Genomic DNA, 24398 nt, shown 5'->3' on the forward strand with positions numbered 1-24398 from the left:
GGGCCAACTACACCTATGAAACGGCTCATATATGGTTGCAGTACCTAGTCCCTCTACCTCTGGGCATTAACAGTACCTTGAGTGAAGACATGCAGCTCCGTATGCCCATTCCACATGATGCCTGTCCACACTGTTACGCCACAACCACCAAACTGGTCCCTTTCCACGATGTTGCTGGGGTTGTACCGGCTTCCACGCTCCCTCCAGACACTTGTGCGACAGGAATAGTTTTGCAAACTGAATCTGGACTCATCTGTGAAGAGCACGTTCCTCCATTCATTCAGTGTCCAATTGCGATGGTGTTGACTCCACTGTAAACGGGCCTGCCTGTGCACTTGAGAGAGTAGGACACACACTGCTGAGCCTGCGGTACACAGTTTGTCGAGAAACTCGAACTCCTGAGGCACGTGCAAGCTCTGAGGACAGTTGTCGTGTAGGCATCGTCCGATTTCGTCGAGCAGTTAAGGACAGATATCGATCCTGTTGCGGAGTTTTTACTCTTGGACGACCTTTACTCGCCTACGTTTAACATTTCCTGTGTCTTGAAACTGTCACCAAAGTCTGGAAATGACAGTTTGGTTCACATTGAGAGCTGCTGAGACTACGGTCTGTGTCTGACCGGCTTCAAGGCATCCAATTATTCCACCGTTCAAAACAGGGTCTAACTGGTATCTTTGTGGCATATTGCGTCTGTACACTACACACTTTACCACAAGAGCACCTATGTTCACCAAGAGAGAACATTAAAAAATGAGAACAATCTGGGTTTGATGTACTGCGATTGTGTACCTTTCGACAGTGGGCTTATTCGACGTTGGTGCAATCTTGTGGCGATGCAGTAAGGTGAGTCACACTCACTGAAAAGTAGTTCTCCGCTTTCATTTCTGTTTTTCTGATTATGCTTAACTTTTAGACACTAGTGTATATTTAAATTTACTGATCGTAATAAGATCTTCAGTCACAAACACCTGAAGAATGTATAATCAAGGCTCAACCAGCAGCAATAGAGATTTGTGGAGAAAAATACTGCATGTGAGTACTAGTAAATTTTTTTATTAACGTTTTCTATGCAAATGTTGTACAGAAGTTCCTTATTTATCCACATGCATATCCTGCCTGCAGGAGTATTTTGGTGCATTCACATGGAACCTGCAATGAAAGATAAGAATATTTCATACTGGTAATGTTAAATACATATAATTGATATAAGTTTACACTGAAAGACATTAAGGCATCATAGAATATCTGTTCAAGTATATCATTATAGCAGAAATTTAAAATTGGCTTACAGCTATGATTGACTTCTATACTACCAAGGAGAGGGAACAGCTTTGAAAATTGAATTTGAAATGGGATTTCGAGTAGTGGTAGGGTACCCTATAGGTATTGATGTATCAAGGAACTAGCCAGTCATTTCAGAGAAAGATGGTCCCAAAGTTTTCCATGTGTGCCTGATCAGGTCGCAATATTATCAAACTGCCAAGTGGCAGCTTATCAGTTTCCCCATGCCTAAGGTTCTGGGTTCAATTGCCCGTTTTTTTTTTTTACTAGAGTGAATTGTGAAAATTTGTTTTTACTTGCTGCGCGAATTGAGAAATGTTTTAATTTAGATTCTTTCACAGTAATTAAAACTCTGGGTCGTGTACAAAAAGATTAAATAAATGCAATGCTTGTAAATAGTTTTCTTGAATTTTGTTTCTTGAACAATTTCTCAAAAAAAGAAAGTATAATATACCTTGCGATATACATAATATTTTTTCAAAATTAAAATGTGGATAATTTAATGTGCAAATGTTTGTAAAATGATAAGACATAACTAGCGCTTGGAAATATTTGGAAGTGCTTTTCCTCTGAAGTGGTTGGCTAGTGCATGCTACCACCTTGTCATATCACTAACTGTAGAGTGCCTTACCACTCATCCAAAACTCAATTTCTCAAGCGGTGACCTCTCCTTGTGAATAAGGTCAAGAAAAGCAAGTTTGACAGCATAAAAATTAGCATATTCCATTTATGTATATTACCCTTTCTTAAAATAGGTCAACCTCAATAAAAAAAAACTGGCGATGCTGGATTAGCAATATGTTGGAGCAGGTATAGTTCTGGAACTGGCAAACTGGGGATTACACATACCGCACAATGTCTGTTCCTGAAACACCTCTCGTGAAGCAAGAGAATTCACAAGGGATAACCTAATAATTATCACTTTGAAGTTGTTCTTGTACCTTTCACATCTCCCACACTATATTTCTTTATAACTTACTTCCTTCTCTTAGCACTCTCATTATACACATATGTGTACAGCATTCCCTTTTACACATTTTGATTAGTTTAAGATTGGCATTTTCAACTGCCTTAGTCATATTCATGTCTCACCAATTGCTCATAGACATCCAAACTGACACGTGAGAAAGGACCTTTTTAAAATATACATTAAATACTAATTATTTATTATCAAGTCTTGTGCATCAGCTAGTGGTGAAAGGCCATTGCAAATGAAAGTTATCACAGTCATTCAACTGAAGCTTATTTATGTATCATCACTGCACAAGCACATAAACTAATTACAACTTTCAATACTGCATAACTCAATTGCCAAACTATAGCCCAATTCAACATTTTTTGTTTAAAATTTCAGAAACTTTAATCACATAAAAGATTTTTTGCTGATATTCCAATTGTGCAATTCATTCAAGACATGATTTCTACTCTAATCAAGTTCTATGCACACCTACAGCATTTTCTACACACATTCAGACAGGTTTTCCATTGGGCCTTAAGTCATTTTGATGGGTCCCACTCTCTTCCCATGGAAAAAAGAAGAGAAAAGACCAATTTAAAATAAACTCAAGACAAATAATCCAAACTAATGATGTATCAATTTATATTGGAAGCTTTAGCATCAGTTAGTTCTTGGTATCACATTCAGTCAATTGAACTATGCATTCATCATTGCAGAAGCTCATCCAAGAATTGTCCTACAATTACCTTCTTCAACACTCCATAACTGAATTGCCAACTACAGTTCTCTACCACATTTTGTTTCAAGTTACAGATACTTCAAAAAGTATATTCATAATTTAGGGATGGGCCAACATAAAATTCCAAATGGTCCTTGAAGAACCTGAATAATTCATTAACTTCCTTCAATTCAATTCAATGTTTGTTTCCAGGGACTGCAGTGTAAAAATAAGTTGCATATTAGACATTTACTTTCTTAAAAAGTAGGGAATGGAGTTTATCCATAAAAATTATACCAAATAGCAGAATTTTGCACTAAATTAATGATCTGTAAATATATATTGGCTGTAATTTTACCAATACACTGTTATGTCAGCCGATATCGGAGTACCGATTCTCAATTCATAATAGAGCAAGTTTTGGCTGATATTTTGATTGTAATTTTGATGGTCCCCACTCTCTCCCACTGGAAAAATTAAGAGATCACACCAATTTAAAATAAACTCAAGTCAAATAATGAAAACTAATGATTTATCAATCTATATTGGAGGCTTCTGCATCAGTTAGTGGTTGGCATCACATTCAGTCAATTGAACTATGCATTCATCATTGCAGAAACTCATCCAAGAATTGCCATACAATTACCTCCTTCAATACTCCATAACTGATTTGACAACTATAGGATGCTTCCACAGTTTGTTTCAAGTAACAGATATTTCAAAATGTCTATTTTTATTAAGGCAAGTTTTGGCTGATATTCTGATTGTGCAATTCATGATGCTTCCCTAAAGAGGTTTCTAGACACACATTCTACACAGAGATCGCACACATTTCATACTCCCACCATTTCAATGATTAATATTTTTCCAGCATTACTTTTCATGGAGTTTGAAATACTTTTGGATTGTTACTATCAATTGCTGGGCCCCCAATTTCTCAACACTGCCAAACTGACAAGTGAAATTGGACCTACTTAAAATATAGTCAGGAGAACTGAAAACTAACGACTTTAATTTCAGTCTTGTGCACAGATAAGGAATGAAAGCTATCACAGTCATTCAACTGAAGCATAATTGTGTATCATCACTGCACAAGCACATTCAGAAGTTGACCCCCAATTCTCTCATTTGATCTTGTCCAATCTGCATGGTCACGAAATAAGTTTAAGGAAAGCAAGTTCTACATATTAGGCTTTCTTCTAATAAAGATCGATCTGTTACATAAAAAAATAATAAAAAAAGTCATATTATAATACGTAATTTGATAGCAGGCTGCTGCCTGTAACCACTGCACCAAATACTGCTCAGAGATTGGAACATCTGGGAGACTAGATGGTATGTCACAAATTCTCCAGCACAACCTTGTCAAGCAAATTATAGCCACACTGCTTAATGTCCCTGTTTGCATGAGCATTGCTCGAGTTCTGAGGTTATTTGCTTGCATTTGCTCTGCCAAACAAAACCAGTCTTCTTCCGCACTAACTTCACTTTTTAGTGAATGACATCTTGCTCAATCTGACCATGAAGTTGTCCGGTGTGGAACTTTGATAGCTTCATGAGGCAGCCGTTGCTGTGAAAGTCCAATTATCCTGGTAAATGCAAGAAGAAACCGAAATTTTCACATTGAATTACAAGGGTCGTTCAAGGTTGACCGGGATTTTCGTACGTAAAAAATCTATGAATAGCCGGATCATGATGAAACGTGCGGGTGACGTAATGTATTCCTTCGCGAGTAACTAGTGCCCGGCATGACGTATTTCGCGCATGCGCAGCAGTTGCAGCGAACATGGCGGAAAGCAGTGTGTCTGTGGCTGTGGAGCAGCGGTGTGGAATCAAATTTCTCTTGAAGGAGAAAGTGAAACCAGCTGAGATTTTCAGACGATTGCAAGCACAGTATGGTGAAGAAACGATGTCGCGGACAAGAGTGTACAAATGGTGTGAGCAGTTTCGCGAAGGACGGGAGCTGGTGACAAATGAAGCGCATGGACACATTCGCCCGACTGCAGTCACACCAGTGAATATCGCACATGTTGAGCAAATGATTCTTGAGAACCGGCGAGTAACAGTGCGGGATATTGCTGCCGAGGTGAATATCAGTGTCGGGAGTGTTGAGACAATCATTCACGACCACTTACGCTTCCGCAAAATCTGTGCAAGGTGGGTTCCCCGCCAGCTGACTTTCGATCAGAAGTGGACACGCAGGACGGTCTGTGAACAGCTTCTGAATCGGTTTCGAGCAGAAGGTGATGAATTGTTGCAATCCATCATCACGTGTGATGAAACATGGTTGCACAATTCAACCCCAGAGACCAAAAGATGCAGCATGGAGTGGCGGCATAAAGGTTCCCCGCCCCCCAAGAAAAGCAAAACGCAGCCATCATGGCAAATGTCTTCTGGGACATAAAGGGTGTTATCCATGTGGATTTTCTGGACAAAGGGAGCACGATTGATGCCCAGTATTACTCCACATTGTTGAGTGGTGCTGTACGAAAGTCCATTCGCAAGAAAAGACCTGGGATGTTGTCAGAACGATGGCAACGGTGCCTCAGCGCGCACAGAGAATACTTTGAAAAACTGACATAGTTTGGTGTTTCTTCTGCTACCTATTTCCTCTGCAGAAATAAAAGTCCCGGTCAACCTTGAACGACCCTTGTACATGATGTGGAGGTAGGGCTCCACACATTCTTCATCTGTCATTGGAGATGAAGTGATCAGCACCATGCTTCAGCTACCTTTACACCCTCTGCAAGGTACCACTTATTTTAGACGGTGAACCCCGAAGCAAGCGGTGCAGTCAGAAAAAATCAGACCTTAAATAACCCTCCCCGGGAACCAAACCAGGGTCTCCTGCATGGGAGCAAGATGCCCTGCCAACTAGACTGGCATGGCTCACAAGTAAGATCAGACCTATTTAAAATATACCACTGAAAACTAATGGTTTATATATCAGTCTTGTGCATCAGCTAAAGAATGAAAGTTATCACACCAAACTATAGCAGAATAATACAATTTTTATTTTAAACTGTGGGAATTTCTCAACAAGTCTCCATTCAATTCAAAGCAATTATTTGCTGATATTCGAACTGTGCACATCTCATGATTTCTCTACATGAATCAAATTCTATGCATTTTCCAACTGCTTACCTCAGTTTTTGCAAAATAGCACAGGAAGTTAGATCTCGTGCCCTTAGAATCCTAATTACAATGGAACCCCAATTTTACGTTCCTACACTATACATTTAATCTTGATGGTCCCATATAGTCTCTTTCAACCTGGTCCCCTCAAACGTAAAATCAAGGTTCCACTATATGCACCTGTGTGCTTAGAGAAATATTTCATATGCTTAGGATTGTCACTTTTTATTGCCTGAAGTAATTTTCATGGCTCCCCAATCTTTCAAGACAAATACTGAAAACTAATGATTTATCAACTTGCATTGTAAGCTTCTGCATCAGTTAATGTATGGTCTCACATTCAATCAATTGAACTATGCATCATCATTGCAAAAGCACACCGTAAAGTTGTCGGGACAAATACCTCCTTCCACTTACCAAACTATAGCAAAAAATATATACATATTGTTGCAAATACACAAACTTCTAAGTCACCATTCAAATCAAAGCAATTATCTGATATTTCATTTGTTCAATTTGATGACATTTCATTTGTGCAATTCATGATACAGGATTTTTCAACAAATTCAATTCTATGCATGCCTAGATTCTGTATATGTTTTCCGACTACTTACCCAGTCTTTGCAAAATGCAAAGTTCAGGCAGCTATATTTTGTGTTTGTGCTCTTAGCATTCTAATTATGCACATGTTTGCACAATTACTTAATACTAGGACTAGGATTTTTATGACCTAAAAATCACCAAAATATGCCAAATAAAATATGCTCTAATGACCTAAAATTTTACAAAATATGCACTAGAATTTGAAAAATATGCCCTTATAACTGGACTGTTTCAAACATCAATATCTAACATGCTGAAATATTTTCACGTACGAACTATTTTTAGTTCACTTTATGGGCCCGGAGTTGCAATGCACAATGAATACTTATTGTAAATTTTTAAATAAAAATGAAAATGGTTTTGCTGCAGTCCAAAAAAAAAAAAAAACCTTGAGTGAACATGGAAGTTAGAATGAATCCACTCCGAAAAAGGACTGTATATTTCTTGAAAAGCAAAAATATGCTGAATATGACTGAAAATCCATCAAAATATGATCCATCACGTTTAAATGGCCAAATATGCCCTTAAAAGCACCTTAATTCAATTAGTTTCTTCACAATATGAATTTCTATATATTTAACACATCACCCTTACCACAAAAATATGCTAAGTCATGAAAATCCTAGCCCTACTTATTACATACTTTGAGTAGTTTAGAATTAACCATTTGAGTCCCAAGGGCATTTCCACATGTAACCCCCTTGGTCCCGAAATGATTTTGAGCAAAATGCAGAGTTTCAATTAAATTAGTGTAGATCAGAGGTTAATTGCCCTAGAGAGATGAGTGAACCAGAGATTCAGACTATATGAAATTTATGCAAATTCGGCGTATATGTGGTGGGGGGAGGGGGCTAACTCAAAATTCCAAAATTTCGGAAAAAAATGGGGTTCCCCTCCCCCCAAACATGACAGTGTCGACATGCACATGGAAATGATCGCTGACATGTAAGGTACACAAAAATATTTGCATTATCATCATATGACCAATGTAATGTGAGTTGTACCCCAAAAAGGAATGGTTGGCACGCCACTGATTCAAGCTTCAAAATGCAGCGTTACATTGAAATGACTTTAGCTCAGAGACTATTTGCCCTGGAGATATGAACGATATACCATTGTACGCAGAATGAATCACAGATTCAGATGATATATAATTTATGCACATTTGGCTTACATATGGAGGGGGAAAGGGGGGAAATCCCTTGAAAAATACTTTTTTTAAAAAAATGTGGTACGATGTATTGCTGCCAATGATGTTCATTTTGAACATTTATAAGTTTAAGGTATGGGACATGAAAAAAATATCACATTTGCTGTTATTAGTGTTCCTGTTATTAAGGTACAAAGAAAGTAATTTTATATTCTCAGCATTCTAATTATGCAATTATGCACCTCTATGTTTACAGCATTACTTTCTACATAGTTAGAAGTAGCCAAGGATTGTCTCGTTTTCTTGCCGCAAGTCAATTTGATGGGTCTCCAATCTCCCTTCCATTGGAATAATGAAAAGAGATCAAACCAATTTAAAATGAACTCCAAGTCAAATAATAAAAATTGATGTATCAACTTTATATTAGAGGCTTCTGCATCAGTTAGTGGTTGGCATCACATTCAGTCAATTGAACTATGCATTCATTATTGCAGAAGCTCATCCAAGAATTGCCACAATTACTTCCTTCAACACTCCAAAACTGAATTGACAACTATAGCACAACAAATAATTTGTTTTTTAAATTACGGAAGTTTCAACAAGCCTTCATTCATAGCATATTCATTCAACATCAATGCTCAAGTACATAAAGAAGTCCTGCAATTAATTACAAGTAACTTAATTTCTTGTGCATCAGTTAGTAGCGAAAGACCATTGCGAATGATAGTTATCACAGTCATTCAACCAAAGCTTATTTATGTATCATCACTGCACAAGTACATAAAGAAGTTGTCCTACAATTAAGTACAAATTTCAATACTACATTATTCAATTTCAATTTCTTGTGCATCAGTTAGTAGCGAAAGACCATTGCGAATGATAGTTATCACAGTCATTCAACCAAAGCTTATTTATGTATCATCACTGCACAAGTACATAAAAAAAGTTGTCCTACAATTAAGTACAAATTTCAATACTACATTATTCAATTTCAATTTCTTGTGCATCAGTTAGTAGCGAAAGACCATTGCGAATGATAGTTATCACAGTCATTCAACCAAAGCTTATTTATGTATCATCACTGCACAAGTACATAAAAAAAGTTGTCCTACAATTAAGTACAAATTTCAATACTACATTATTCAATTTCAATTTCTTGTGCATCAGTTAGTAGCGAAAGACCATTGCGAATGATAGTTATCACAGTCATTCAACCAAAGCTTATTTATGTATCATCACTGCACAAGTACATAAAAAAAGTTGTCCTACAATTAAGTACAAATTTCAATACTACATTATTCAATTTCAATTTCTTGTGCATCAGTTAGTAGCGAAAGACCATTGCGAATGATAGTTATCACAGTCATTCAACCAAAGCTTATTTATGTATCATCACTGCACAAGTACATAAAAAAAGTTGTCCTACAATTAAGTACAAATTTCAATACTACATTATTCAATTTCAATTTCTTGTGTATCAGTTAGTAGCGAAAGACCATTGCGAATGATAGTTATCACAGTCATTCAACCAAAGCTTATTTATGTATCATCACTGCACAAGTACATAAAGAAGTTGTCCTACAATTAAGTACAAATTTCAATACTACATTATTCAATTTCAATTTCTTGTGCATCAGTTAGTAGCGAAAGACCATTGCGAATGATAGTTATCACAGTCATTCAACCAAAGCTTATTTATGTATCATCACTGCACAAGTACATAAAAAAAGTTGTCCTACAATTAAGTACAAATTTCAATACTACATTATTCAATTTCAATTTCTTGTGTATCAGTTAGTAGCGAAAGACCATTGCGAATGATAGTTATCACAGTCATTCAACCAAAGCTTATTTATGTATCATCACTGCACAAGTACATAAAGAAGTTGTCCTACAATTAAGTACAAATTTCAATACTACATTATTCAATTTCAATTTCTTGTGCATCAGTTAGTAGCGAAAGACCATTGCGAATGATAGTTATCACAGTCATTCAACCAAAGCTTATTTATGTATCATCACTGCACAAGTACATAAAGAAGTTGTCCTACAATTAAGTACAAATTTCAATACTACATTATTCAATTTCAATTTCTTGTACATCAGTTACTAGCGAAAGACCATTGTGAATGATAGTTATCACAGTCATTCAACCAAAGCTTATTTATGTATCATCACTGCACAAGTACATAAAGAAGTTGTCCTACAATTAAGTACAAATTTCAATACTACATTATTCAATTTCAATTTCTTGTACATCAGTTACTAGCGAAAGACCATTGTGAATGATAGTTATCACAGTCATTCAACCAAAGCTTATTTATGTATCATCACTGCACAAGTACATAAAGAAGTTGTCCTACAATTAAGTACAAATTTCAATACTACATTATTCAATTTCAATTTCTTGTGCATCAGTTAGTAGCGAAAGACCATTGCGAATGATAGTTATCACAGTCATTCAACCAAAGCTTATTTATGTATCATCACTGCACAAGTACATAAAGAAGTTGTCCTACAATTAAGTACAAATTTCAATACTACATTATTCAATTTCAATTTCTTGTGCATCAGTTAGTAGCGAAAGACCATTGCGAATGATAGTTATCACAGTCATTCAACCAAAGCTTATTTATGTATCATCACTGCACAAGTACATAAAAAAAGTTGTCCTATAATTAAGTACAAATTTCAATACTACATTATTCAATTTCAATTTCTTGTGCACCAGTTAGTAGCGAAAGACCATTGCGAATGATAGTTATCACAGTCATTCAACCAAAGCTTATTTATGTATCATCACTGCACAAGTACATAAAAAAAGTTGTCCTACAATTAAGTACAAATTTCAATACTACATTATTCAATTTCAATTTCTTGTGCATCAGTTACTAGCGAAAGACCATTGCGAATGATAGTTATCACAGTCATTCAACCAAAGCTTATTTATGTATCATCACTGCACAAGTACATAAAAAAAGTTGTCCTACAATTAATTACAAATTTCAATACTACATTATTCAATTTCAATTTCTTGTGCATCAGTTAGTAGCGAAAGACCATTGCGAATGATAGTTATCACAGTCATTCAACCAAAGCTTATTTATGTATCATCACTGCACAAGTACATAAAGAAGTTGTCCTACAATTAAGTACAAATTTCAATACTACATTATTCAATTTCAATTTCTTGTGCATCAGTTAGTAGCGAAAGACCATTGCGAATGATAGTTATCACAGTCATTCAACCAAAGCTTATTTATGTATCATCACTGCACAAGTACATAAAAAAAGTTGTCCTATAATTAAGTACAAATTTCAATACTACATTATTCAATTTCAATTTCTTGTGCACCAGTTAGTAGCGAAAGACCATTGCGAATGATAGTTATCACAGTCATTCAACCAAAGCTTATTTATGTATCATCACTGCACAAGTACATAAAAAAAGTTGTCCTACAATTAATTACAAATTTCAATACTACATTATTCAATTTCAATTTCTTGTGCATCAGTTAGTAGCGAAAGACCATTGCGAATGATAGTTATCACAGTCATTCAACCAAAGCTTATTTATGTATCATCACTGCACAAGTACATAAAGAAGTTGTCCTACAATTAAGTACAAATTTCAATACTACATTATTCAATTTCAATTTCTTGTGCATCAGTTAGTAGCGAAAGACCATTGCGAATGATAGTTATCACAGTCATTCAACCAAAGCTTATTTATGTATCATCACTGCACAAGTACATAAAGAAGTTGTCCTACAATTAAGTACAAATTTCAATACTACATTATTCAATTTCAATTTCTTGTGCATCAGTTAGTAGCGAAAGACCATTGCGAATGATAGTTATCACAGTCATTCAACCAAAGCTTATTTATGTATCATCACTGCACAAGTACATAAAGAAGTTGTCCTACAATTAAGTACAAATTTCAATACTACATTATTCAATTTCAATTTCTTGTGCATCAGTTAGTAGCGAAAGACCATTGCGAATGATAGTTATCACAGTCATTCAACCAAAGCTTATTTATGTATCATCACTGCACAAGTACATAAAAAAAGTTGTCCTACAATTAAGTACAAATTTCAATACTACATTATTCAATTTCAATTTCTTGTGCATCAGTTAGTAGCGAAAGACCATTGCGAATGATAGTTATCACAGTCATTCAACCAAAGCTTATTTATGTATCATCACTGCACAAGTACATAAAAAAAGTTGTCCTACAATTAAGTACAAATTTCAATACTACATTATTCAATTTCAATTTCTTGTGCATCAGTTAGTAGCGAAAGACCATTGCGAATGATAGTTATCACAGTCATTCAACCAAAGCTTATTTATGTATCATCACTGCACAAGTACATAAAAAAAGTTGTCCTACAATTTAGTACAAATTTCAATACTACATTATTCAATTTCAATTTCTTGTGCATCAGTTACTAGCGAAAGACCATTGTGAATGATAGTTATCACAGTCATTCAACCAAAGCTTATTTATGTATCATCACTGCACAAGTACATAAAAAAAGTTGTCCTACAATTAAGTACAAATTTCAATACTACATTATTCAATTTCAATTTCTTGTGCATCAGTTAGTAGCGAAAGACCATTGCGAATGATAGTTATCACAGTCATTCAACCAAAGCTTATTTATGTATCATCACTGCACAAGTACATAAAAAAAGTTGTCCTACAATTAATTACAAATTTCAATACTACATTATTCAATTTCAATTTCTTGTGCATCAGTTAGTAGCGAAAGACCATTGCGAATGATAGTTATCACAGTCATTCAACCAAAGCTTATTTATGTATCATCACTGCACAAGTACATAAAGAAGTTGTCCTACAATTAAGTACAAATTTCAATACTACATTATTCAATTTCAATTTCTTGTGCATCAGTTAGTAGCGAAAGACCATTGCGAATGATAGTTATCACAGTCATTCAACCAAAGCTTATTTATGTATCATCACTGCACAAGTACATAAAAAAAGTTGTCCTATAATTAAGTACAAATTTCAATACTACATTATTCAATTTCAATTTCTTGTGCATCAGTTAGTAGCGAAAGACCATTGCGAATGATAGTTATCACAGTCATTCAACCAAAGCTTATTTATGTATCATCACTGCACAAGTACATAAAGAAGTTGTCCTACAATTAAGTACAAATTTCAATACTACATTATTCAATTTCAATTTCTTGTGCATCAGTTAGTAGCGAAAGACCATTGCGAATGATAGTTATCACAGTCATTCAACCAAAGCTTATTTATGTATCATCACTGCACAAGTACATAAAGAAGTTGTCCTACAATTAAGTACAAATTTCAATACTACATTATTCAATTTCAATTTCTTGTGCATCAGTTAGTAGCGAAAGACCATTGCGAATGATAGTTATCACAGTCATTCAACCAAAGCTTATTTATGTATCATCACTGCACAAGTACATAAAGAAGTTGTCCTACAATTAAGTACAAATTTCAATACTACATTATTCAATTTCAATTTCTTGCGCATCAGTTAGTAGCGAAAGACCATTGCGAATGATAGTTATCACAGTCATTCAACCAAAGCTTATTTATGTATCATCACTGCACAAGTACATAAAAAAAGTTGTCCTACAATTAAGTACAAATTTCAATACTACATTATTCAATTTCAATTTCTTGCGCATCAGTTAGTAGCGAAAGACCATTGCGAATGATAGTTATCACAGTCATTCAACCAAAGCTTATTTATGTATCATCACTGCACAAGTACATAAAAAAAGTTGTCCTACAATTAAGTACAAATTTCAATACTACATTATTCAATTTCAATTTCTTGCGCATCAGTTAGTAGCGAAAGACCATTGCGAATGATAGTTATCACAGTCATTCAACCAAAGCTTATTTATGTATCATCACTGCACAAGTACATAAAGAAGTTGTCCTACAATTAAGTACAAATTTCAATACTACATTATTCAATTTCAATTTCTTGTGCATCAGTTAGTAGCGAAAGACCATTGCGAATGATAGTCATCACAGTCATTCAACCAAAGCTTATTGATGTGTCATCACTGCACAAGCACATAAAGCAGTTGCTGATACTTACACTATTCTCTCTCAATCTGGGGTGACCGATTTTCCAAACTACTACAGAAAATATAAATTTTGTTTCAAATAAGGAAACTTATCAACACACATCCCACTCAATTCAAAATAATTATTTGCTGGTATTTTTTTTTTTTGTGCAATTCAGGATGTATTATTTCTACATGAATCAACTTCTATGAAGGATTTCAAACTGCCTCAGTTTTTGCAATTATATTTTATTCCATACCAAGCTGAGGAATTTGTAATCTTGTGCTCTTAGAATTTTATTATGTAATTATGCACCTGTATGTTTACAGCATTACTTTCTATGCTGTTTGAAGTATTGAAGGATTGTCACTTTTTACTATCTTAATTCATTTGGTGGCTCCCCCAACCTCTCTTCCACTGGATAACACTGTATAAGTGACAAGCGAACAGAACAATTTAAAATAAACTTGAGACAAATAATGAAAAATTATGATGTATCAAATTACTATATTGGAAGCTTTAGCATCAGTTAGTGATTGGTATCACATTCAGTCAATTGAACTATGCATTCATCATTGCAGAAGCTCATCCAAGAATTGTCCTACAATTACCTCCTTCAATATACTCCATAACTGAATTGCCAACTAGAGTTCTCTACCACATTTTGTTTCAAGTTACAGATACTTCAAAAAGTCTATTCATAATTTAGGCATGGGGCAATATAAAATTCCAACTGGTCCTTGAAGAACCTGAATAATTCATTAACCTCCTTCAATTCAATGTTTGTTTCCAGGTGACTGCAGTGTAAATTAAGTTGCATATTGGACATTTACTCTTTTAAAAAGTAGGGCACGGAGTTCAGCCATAAAACTTTTAAAAAAGTACCAGAATTTCGCACTAAATTGGATCAGTAAAATAATCGGTAATTTTACCAATACACTTGTGTCTTATGTCAGCCGATATCGATAGATTACCGATTCTGAATTCATATTACAGCAAGTTTTGGCTGATATTTTGATTGCAATTTGATTGTCAGTTGGATGATCCCACTCTCTTCCACAGGAAAAACGAAGAGAAAAGACCAATTTAAAATAAAACTAATGATGTGTCAATTTATATTGGAGGCTTCTGCATCAGTTAGTGGTTGGTATCACATTCAGTCAATTGAACTATGCATTCATCATTGAAGAAGCTCTTCCAGGAATTGCCCTACAATTAAGTTTAAGGTATGGGACATGAAAAAAATATCACATTTGCTGTTATTAGTGTTCCTGTTATTAAGGTACAAAGAAAGTAATTTTATATTCTCAGCATTCTAATTATGCAATTATGCACCTCTATGTTTACAGCATTACATTCTACATAGTTAGAAGTAGCCAAGGATTGTCTCGTTTTCTTGCCGCAAGTCAATTTGATGGGTCTCCAATCTCCCTTCCATTGGAATAATGAAAAGAGATCAAACCAATTTAAAATGAACTCCAAGTCAAATAATAAAAATTGAAGTATCAACTTTATATTAGAGGCTTCTGCATCAGTTAGTGGTTGGCATCACATTCAGTCAATTGAACTATGCATTCATTATTGCAGAAGCTCATCCAAGAATTGCCATACAATTACTTCCTTCAATACTCCACAACTGAATTGCCAACTGTAGGACTCTCCCAAATTTTGTTTCAAGTATCTTCATGGTGCAGATACTTCAAAAAGTCTATTCTTACTAAAGTTAGTTTTGGTTGATATTTTGTTTGTGCAATTCATGATACTTCCCTAAAGAGGTTTCTAGACATACATTGGATACAGGGATCATTGTAAATAGCTCTGGTAGATTTCATACTCCTGCCATTCCAATTAACTTCTTTCCTGCATTACTTTTTATGCTGTTAGAAATTGTTTAGGATTGTCACTTTTAATGGCTTGAAGTCATTTGCTCGACCCCCCCCCCCCCCCCCACTGCTTGTAGACTGGCAACCTGACAAGTGAGATTGGACCAACTTAAAATATAGTCAGGACAACCATTGACAACTAATGATTTCTATTTCAGTCTTATGCATCAGCTAGTGGTGAAAGGTCATTAGAAATTAAAGTTATCTCAGTCATTCAACTGAAGAATAGTTGTGTAACATTACTGCATAAGCACATACAGAAGTTGTCCTGCAATTAATTACAACTTGCACTACTTCATAACTCAATGGGCCATATTAGTGGTGAAGTTGCAGCAGACAACACAGAACTAGTAGAGTCCAAAAAAAGCAGCCATGTGTTTTTCTCATATTCAAAGGCATTCAATTTTCTATCTGAAGAGGTAGCTTTAATTATTATGACAGCAGTTATGAAACAAATTTGTGATTTGTATCGTACATCAATGTAAAGATGAGATTTCTGAGAATAAGTTTACGTATCATACATACCTTACAGAGAATAAGAAAGAATAGCTGGAGTAACAAAATCATGCATTTTTTCTTAAATCTAGATATTCCCGTTTCAAGCACATCCAAAGCTCAGCTGTCAATCTGGATAATGGGAAACCAGCAGCCTTACATGACTGTCACCCATTACATCAATTACCTGCCATTCCAGATCAGACATCATTAGGACAATTCTCTTTACTCAATTTCCTACTCCCATCTATTCTTTACATTCTCATCTTAAAGGTATGTTATACATAGACACACATTCTCCGAAATCTCATCTTCACTTGATGCTTGATACGCATCACAATTTTGTTTTATAACTGTTCACAATACTTAAAGCTCCCCCTTCCAATGGAAAATTGAATGGCTCTGAATAGAACACGTGGCCACTTTGTTTGGACTCAATCTTCCAGTGTGACATCACACTATGATCCATTACCAAACTATAGCAGAATACAACATATTTTAAATTTCAGAAATCCTTCATTCACATAAATTTGCTGACATTCCAATTTCTACTCTAATCAAATTCTATGTGCCTACAGAGCTTCCTAGACATACATTTCACACAGGTTTTCTTGCAAACTAGATTTTATCCTCCTTCAAGCTCAAGCAGATTTCGTGCTCTTAGTATTCTAGTTTTATACCTGTGTGCATAGCATTAATTTCTACATATTTTAAGTCATTTTGGATTACCTTCCGAGTGTCATTCTCATTTTGATTTCTCATAAATTGACAATGACGCCATGGTGGTCTAGTTGGTAGAGTGTCTGACTGCCATTCCCAATGTAAGTGATCTAAGGGTGGAATTTTTCCAGCCTTCCTCCTGCATGAAGCAGCTCTAGGGTTCACCCAGACTCAATTCAATGGGTACCTGGGGGGGGGGGGAGGCAGCCGGAGCATGGTACAGATCACATTACCTCCAAACTGTCCAAGATCAATAATGTGAAGGGCCCTACCCCCACATCTCCTACATGTGCCTTCATGGCACCTTACCAATTTACAAAGCTCATGATTTATAATTCAGTCTTGTGCATCAGCTAGTGGCGAAAGGTCATTACTAGAGCCCGGAAGTTTGGCAAAATGCCTCTTTTTATCTACTGCATATATTGATAAAAATTTTCCGGATATATGTTTTTTATGTTGTTTCGAATGTTTTAGAAGCCTTTTCATTTTGCCTATTTTGCCTATTTGGGACCCCACTGCCTATTTTTAATTATAATGCCTTTTCTTGCCTTTTTCAATGAAATTTGACATTTTTTTAAAAAAAAATGTGTATATAAATTATTTTTCTCCCAAAAAACGTTGTTGGCATTTATTTTTCTTCCGTTTATTATGTGAATAATTTTCGCCTTATTTAAGTAATATTGAACTCATGCATGTTTCAACATTGCTGAAGGAGAAAAGTGTGAGAAAAATGTATTTCATGCTCAGTTAGGATATTGCCTTTCGGTTAACATTTCCTTGTGCATGATTGACTGCTGAAGTGGACAGGTTGATTTCGAACACAAGGAAGATATTCCTGAAATCTCCCTCTCGAACCCGAAAATTTCAGGAAGTTGCTTCTGAGCTTAGTTTACCTCAGCAACCAGTCTTGACGAGATAGGGAACCTGGATATCAGCAGCTATATATTATGCTAACCACCTTGAAAAAATCAGTGAGGTGATAGATGCTCTTCCAGGAAATGAAGCGGCTTCAATTCGTGAAGTGAAAAAACTCCTGTGCTATTCAAGTTTATTTTTGCACATTATGGTGCATTGCCAGAGACAATTACAATTATAGCATCCATGAAAATCTACGAGGAATCTATGCAGCAGATGATGGAAGTGCCCAGAGAAAAGGAGTCAGCTGTTGCGAAAAGTGTAAACGGGTAGTGAGTGCAAATGAGGACTTGAAACAATTGAAAACAATTTGTGATATTCTAAAAGGTGAAAATGCTGTTACCAAAATGAGTACAGCTACATTAGCTTGTTTTATGTATGCTCCAATAACTTCTGTCGAAGTAGAAAGATCATTTTCTATTATGAAAAACATTCTCTCTGACAGACTACTATCAATGAATGTTGAGAACTTTAAAAAACACCTTGTAGTTATGTGCAATCAAGACGGAGAAAATTGAAATGCTCTTCCCAATGTACATTTTAACATTTTGCCAGAAATTATAGATAAAAGTAAGCAACTTCCAAATGTGCCTTTTTCGGTTTATTTTGCCTTTTTTTTCATTTTAGTGCCTATTTTCCACATTATAAATGCCTTTTAGCCTGCCTATTTTAATGAAAATAAATGCCTGAACTTCCGGGCTCTAGTCATTACGATTGAAAGTTTTCACAGTAATTCAACTGAAGCATAATAGTGCATCATCATTGCACAAGTACATCCAGAAGTTGTCTAGAATTACACAACTATCTTTCTCAATCCTGTGTAACTGAATTACCAAACTAGCAGAAAATATACAGTGGGACTAGCATTATTTTCTATGTACTTTTGAAGTAGTGAAGGATTGTCACTTTATATTGCCTTAAGTCATTTTGATGGGTCCCCACTCTCTCCCCCACTGGAAAATGAAGAGATATCAAACCATTTTAAAATAAACTCAAGATAAATAATAAAGCTCATCCAAAAAATTCCCTAAAATTACCTCTTTCAATCCTCCATAACTGAATTGCCAACTATAGCAAACTAACACATTCTCCTTTGTAAATTACGAAAATTTCAAGATGCCTTCATTCATATCAAGGCAATTTGTGGCTAATATTTTGGTTGAGATATTCATGATGCTTGCCTAAAGGGGTTTCTTGACACATAACCTACACAGGATTTCCAATTGCTTACTGCAGTTTTTGTAAAATTTTGTACATTCCAAAATAAGTGTCAGTTGGGTGCCATGCTCTTACCATTCTAATTATGTACCAATGTGCTTTACACATTTTGAGTAGCCAAGTTTAAGACTCATTTCAATGTATCCCTAATCACTCCTAAGACAGCCAAACTTGCAAGTGGAATTAGGCCACTTGAAATATACTCAAAAACCACCATTGAAAAATAATAATTTCTATTTCAGTCTTGTGCATCAGCTAGTGGTAAAAGGCCATTGCAAATGAAAGTTATCACACTCATTCAACTGAAGCATTATAGTTTATCATCACTGCACAAGACTCACAAAGTTGTCCTATGATTAAAAATTATCTTTCAATCTTACAGAACAACAAACTTTCATTTAAATCATGAAAACTTCAAAGCAAGGCTTCATTCATATTTAAGCATTTTTTGGGCCAAATATTCCGATTGTGCAATTCTTATCTGGCGTGCCAACGCGTCCAGCTACATCAGGGATCACAGCTCGACTTAGCATACGGGTGATTGCCAGGGACTTTTGGTATGTTGTTATTAATGCTATAAAGACGCTACATACCAAATTTCAGCATGTTATGAATTAGTTCCCTTTATTAAAAAAAAAATTGCCTAAAGTGACTGCACTATAAGTCATTTTGATGACTCCCTCAACCTTTCTTCCACTGGATAATTGAAAAGAGATCAGACCAATTTAAAATATACTCAGTAATAAAATAATCAGAACTAATGATGTATAAATTTGTATTGGAGGCTTCTGCATCAGTTAATGATTGGTATCACATTCAGTCAATTGAACTATTCATTCATCATTGCAGAAGCTCATCCAAGAATTGCCCTACAATTAAATTACTCTTTCAAACTTCCACAACTTAATTGCCAAACTATAAAATGCTCACACACTTTGTTTCAAGTTACAGATACTACAGAAAGTCTATTCACATTAAGGATGTGCAGATATGAAACGTTGACCAATATTGATAAAGTACTGATATAAAATTTACAGATACCAAAAACTGGTCCTTCAAGAACTTAAATAGTTCATTACTTCATTAACAAATGTTAGTTTCTAAAGTGACTGCAGTGCATATTTACTTATTTAAAAAGTAGGGCAAGGGGATTTTCCATAAAAATAACAAAATGGCAGATTTTTGTACTAAATTAGAATTAGATATATCAGGTTGGTAAAATAATCTAATTCTACTGACAAACAGGCATGCCTGTATCGGCCAATGGCAATAAATCTGTTCCTCCCTAATTCACATTAAAGCAAGTAAAAAAAGTAAAGTGTTCCCCTGTGCTTAGCACCACGCCATGAAGGCGTATAGGGGGTGTGGGGGTAACGCCCCACACTTTCTTGATCCTGTCGTGAGTGGGGGTGATGTGATCAGCACCATGCCCCCAACCGCCTTTACCCCCCCCCCCAGGTACCCATGTTATTCGATGCTGGGTGGGCACCGGGGCCGCTTCCATCGTTAGAAAAGTTCCCGGATTTGAACCGGCCGGGGATCGAACCCGGGACCTTTAGCATGGTAGTCAGATGCGTAACAGACTGAGCCACCGCGGCCACTTTTGGCTGGTACATTGATTGCACAATTCATGATGCTTCACTAAATATACATTCTACACAGGGATCCTTGAAAATGTCTCAGGCAGATTTCATACTCCTGCCATTCCAATTAACTTTTTTCCAGCAGTACTTTTTATACAGTTTGAAATAGTTTAGGATTGTCACTTTTAATTGCCTCAAGTCATTTGCTTCGCCACCCCCCCTCCCCCCACAATTGGACGTAGACCACCAAAAGGACCATTGAGATTGGACCTACTTAGAATTTAGTCACAACAACCACTGAAAACTAACGATTTCTATTTCAGTCTTGTGCATCAGTTAGTAGCAAAAGGCCATTGCAAATGAAAGTTATCACAGTCATTCAACTGAAGCATATTTGTGTATCATCACTGCACAAGCACATATAGAAGTAGCCTACAATTATACAACTCCCTCTCTCTCAATCCTGGTTAACTGATTTACCAAACTATAACAGAAAATATACATTTTGTTTTAAATAGAGAAAATTTATCAACAAGTCCCCACTCAATTCAAAATAATTATTTGCTCATATTTTGTTTGTGCAATTCAGGATGGATGATTTCTACATGAATCAACTACTATGCAAGGTTTCCACCTGTTTACCTCAGTTTTTGCAAAATAGAAATTATAGCCGTACCAAGCTGAGGAATTTGTAATCCCGTGCTCTCAGCATTTTAATTATGCAATTATGCACCTGAATGCTTACAGTATACTTTCTACGTAGTTTAAAGTAGCCAAGGATTGTCAAGTTTTTATTGCCGCAAGTCACTTTGATGGGTTCCCATCCTCCCTTCTATTGGAAAAATGAAGTGTGTTCAGGCCAATTTAAAATAAACTCAATACAAATAATTCAATTTATATTGGAGGCTTCTGCTTCAGTTAGTGGTTTGTATCACATTCAGTCAACTGAACTATGCATTCATCATTGCAGAAGCTCATCCAAGAATTGCCATACAATTACCTTCAATACTTCTTCCAACTATAGGACACAAACTCTTTTTTTTTTTAATTTTTGTTACAGAAGTTTCAACAAGCCTTTATTCATATGAAGGCAATTTGCAGCTAAAATTTTTGTTGTGCAATTGATGATGTTTACCTATAGAGGTTTCTCGACATACGTTCCATGCACTTTCTCCAACTTTTTGCTTACTGCAGTTTTTGCTAAATAAAGTTAATCATCATAAACAGATCAGGCAGGTAGATTTCATGCTCCTACCATGCTTCCAGGAGTTTGAAATAGTTTAGGATTGTCACTTCTAATTCCCGTAAATCATTTTGATATCTCACCAATTGGTCAGCCATCCAAACTGGCACCTCAGAGTACAACTACTTAAAATATACTTAGTACAACCACTGAAAACTAATTATTTCTATTTCAGTGTTATGCATCAGCTAGTGGCGAAAAACCATTACGAATGAAAGTTATCAGTCATTCAACTGAGGTATAATACTTTATCATCACTGCATAATACATACAGCCTGAAATTACACAACTCTCTCTCAATCCCAAATAATGGAATTACCAAACTATAGCAGAAAAATATACCTTCTTTTTAAATAAAGAAACTTTTTAACCATTCAATTACAAACTATTTGCTGATATTTTGTTTCTGAATTCAGGATACATGATGTAAAGCAAGGGAGAGCCATACTCACCCACGACCTACAACGTGACTAAGGCGAGGACAACTGATCCCAAGTTAACTCATCTTCAAGAGAATCTTTGAAAAATCTGTTCTCTTGAGGTATGAACTGAAATATGTATTCTTTTAAGAATTATTTAGAGCAAATATTTGGAACTATTGTATGTTTCGGTGTATCTTTGTCCAATAAATAGGCTGTGCTGTCAATAAGGTCTTGTTGTGAAGTAGTTGTATACAAACAATATATATATATATAAAAAACTGAAAATTGAAATAGTTACTTTACATGCCTGGTCCTGCCAGGCTATAATGAAGACAAATAATATTTCAACAAAAAGTTCCGTTGTTCACTTTATTTGGGGTTTAAAAAAAAAAAATTAAAAACATACTTCAAACTGTGTTTCAGCACCAATAGGTTAAATTTAATACAAGGGTTAAATTGAACACAAAGTTTTGAAAGAGGGAGGTAGGCTAGTAGATTCTTGTGTAAAAATTATTGATGCATGTGTGAACTGAAGAAAATCAAAAACAGGTAAATAGAAAATGTACGACCCCTTCGCCAAAGTGGATTCACTCCTTCCCACCCCTCAACTAATGAAGTGTAGACTTTAGCAGTCAACAGATGACAAAAAGCTATGTATCTTCAGATTAAGGACACGTCAAAGCACACTGAATTGAAGTTATCAGCAACATAGTAGTATGGAAAACAAAATATTAAAGCCAGTAGTAATTCAAGTGGGGTTCAAACATACATGAAATTTCCATCACTTACATTTAAGAAGAGGACTATATCCACATCTCCATTGAAGGCTTGTTGAAACCTGCAAACAAGTACATAAGGCAAACTTAAAACCCAAATGAGAAAGTCAGACAATCTGAAATGAGTAAACCTTCAGACAGAGCTAATAAAATCAGAATTTCAGATTTCAAGATTCATCATTCAACCACCTTTTAGAGGATTAACCAGGATGGAAGCAAAAATAAGAACAAAAACTTTCCATTTCTAGCTTAAAAGGGAGTTCTACGGTATTCAAAATAACAGTATGACACACACTTAAAAACTTTCTTATGCAAAATGTTAAAACATCCATTAACTCACCAAAATGTTTCATTTCTCAAACTTAGTAATTACATTTGTCATCAGAAGTCAAAACACATTCAACAAAATTAACAAATTTCCTTGTGTTGCAATTCAGTAGGAGGTGTCCCATGACAACCTTGCTTTCATGGTGAGATTGGTGCACAGAAACTGCACAATTTCACCCAAATCAGGGGAAAATTCCGGAACACCAATGCCTATGCTTGGATACAAAACCTCTCCTCAACGGTGAGCTGGCGCAAGGGAAGTGATCTTATGGTGCCCGTGTGCAATGCCTCAAATATATTTTTCTTTTGTAAGAGTGTAAATGTGACCCCTCTGTTGGTAGTGTGTACCAACAAAGAACAGATCAGTGATCAGATTTTACTGGTCCAAAATTCATCTCAGGTTTTCAGTACAATGCGGGGACAGCGCTCTACGTGTAGAAGCGTGTATGAGTGGATCGGGAGCTTTAAAAATGGCCGGACAAGCATGAAGAACAAAGCAAGAGCAAATGCCCATCAGCCTCCACCACTGATGGGAAGATTCAAAAGGCTCTAGAGATGATTCTGATGAACCGACAGGTGGCATGTTTTCTCCAAATTTGTCACTAGTGGCATGCCCAAGGGGGTGAGGGGTTGGTAGGAGTTATACCAAACCCCCCCGGACCAATATTCCTTAAAAAAACATCCAAGGTAGGATAACATGCCAAAACGAGGACCAACTACTGTTGAGACTGCTTTATACGTAATTCAGTTCTGCATAATTTTGTTATATACGTAAATTATTGTAGGTTCTGAAAAACTATATTTTAAAAACATTATTTGTAGTATGTAATAAATTTATACGTACTCATTTTCACATCCCTGAGGTATGAGGGGATCG

At 35.5% G+C, this 24398-nt stretch overlaps 1 protein-coding gene across 2 annotated transcripts in view; it reads right to left on the reverse strand.

The window, feature by feature from the left end:
- Positions 1 to 1033: 1033 nt before the first annotated feature.
- The window catches only part of LOC146005200 (tRNA N(3)-cytidine methyltransferase METTL6), a 35676-nt gene continuing 12311 nt past the window's right edge, over positions 1034 to 24398 (reverse strand). Inside the window, exons 4-5 of one of the 2 annotated variants that reach the window (XM_083144252.1) lie at positions 23208 to 23256; positions 1034 to 1149 (exon numbers count right to left, since the gene is read on the reverse strand). The gene's annotated coding sequence lies outside the window, so the exon portion shown is untranslated. The remainder of the gene's footprint in view (positions 1150 to 23207; positions 23257 to 24398) is intronic. The other variant, XM_083144253.1, reaches the window with a different exon arrangement.

The sequence above is a fragment of the Lepisma saccharinum genome, chromosome 23 (assembly GCF_977018435.1).
Source record: "Lepisma saccharinum chromosome 23, izLepSacc3.1, whole genome shotgun sequence".
NCBI classification, from domain to species: domain Eukaryota; kingdom Metazoa; phylum Arthropoda; class Insecta; order Zygentoma; family Lepismatidae; genus Lepisma; species Lepisma saccharinum.